Below are 1,501 nucleotides of genomic sequence, written 5' to 3' on the forward strand. Positions count from 1 at the left end.
TTTTTGGGGCTCTGTATCTCCTTCCTTTAATTGTCCATCTTAGTGCATTTAATAATACAAGACTGTCTCAATTACTATGGCTTTATTGTAACTCACTAGCTGGTAGGACAAGACCTTCCAATCTTACTTTTCTTCTTCAAAATTGTTTTAAATACTGTAATTTTTTTTCTACATAAATGTGAAAAACGTTAGAATGGCAACTGCAGCAGACATACATAGCTTATTTTTTAAGATTAACAGCAACTTTATACTAGCAAAATGAAAAAAATTAACTGAATAAACAGGTAACTGAATTAACTAACTGTAACACTAGACTACAAAGTTATACAAGATTAAAAGTTATGAAGTAGTATTTATTATACGTAAATATTACAAATATTTTTTGTTAAAAATATCTAAGGCTTTTGAGTTTTTGAAATGCAAGCTTTCCCCTATACTTAAGTATATTCATTATCTTACTGTTTTGGCCAGGACAAGAACTGAAAAAGAGAAATAATCTTGAGTTCAGAATGAACAATTCTTGCTATATATATTTTCCCACGTATGTTAGGAATGTCCTGTAACTTTCCGAGAAATAGTGACTTGAACTAAATACTAAACTACTACCAAGCCCCAGGTGCATTTTTGGAAGTTTTTAGTCATTGGGAGCCATGGCATTTCTTTTCTCTGTATTACAAACTGTTACACTCTCTTTCTTTGACTGTTAACATTGGAACAGTAGACCTCCTGTTCTGTGACTGACTGGCAGGCAGAAATGACACGGACAGGAAATGGGAAATGGTTCAGGGTCTTGGAATTCCCCCTGGCTGCCTAATTAAGTGGCTTGCTATTTGGAAGTTTTTTAACGTTTGCCCCTTGGAGTTCCCCAGAGAAGCAAGCATCGGATTCAATGGGCAAAGAACGACAACTTCAAAAGTCGTTCGTTGGCTGTCATACCACACTTACTGCATGCCACTGTGTCTATGGCACTATTGGGGGAGTATGGTGGGGGGATACAAAAGTTCCATGACTAGTAAAAGCCAAGGGTTTTTATTTACAAATTTTCTATTACCTAAGCATTAAAAAAAAATTGGACTCCTCTGTGGTTTTACAATTATATGTGCATGTACACCAGTACACAGGCAGACATATATTTCATTTTATTGAAACATTCAGAAAATACTGGGAGTGAAGCCTGACTTGCAGTACAGTTCTCGTTGCTGGCAATGAGCATCTTAAATAATGACACTTTTTTCTTTAGTGCATATGCACTGTTTGTCCCAGAACAGAAAACCAAAAGTTTAAAAACAAGATACTCTAGTTGATTATAAAACACATCAAGTCTTCAAAATTATCTGATGCTTCCTACTTTCCAATGCTTCGCTTTTTTCGATTTGCAGAGACAGCTGTTGAACGCTGATACTACACAAGCGGTTACAATTGTTTACTTAGGCAAAAAATGCCACCAGATTGACTCCATCCTCAAAATGCAGTCATCTCGACGGGGGGAGGCATCACACTA

The sequence above is a fragment of the Hylobates moloch genome, unplaced genomic scaffold (assembly GCF_009828535.3).
Source record: "Hylobates moloch isolate HMO894 unplaced genomic scaffold, HMol_V3 SCAFFOLD_11, whole genome shotgun sequence".
Lineage (NCBI taxonomy): Eukaryota > Metazoa > Chordata > Mammalia > Primates > Hylobatidae > Hylobates > Hylobates moloch.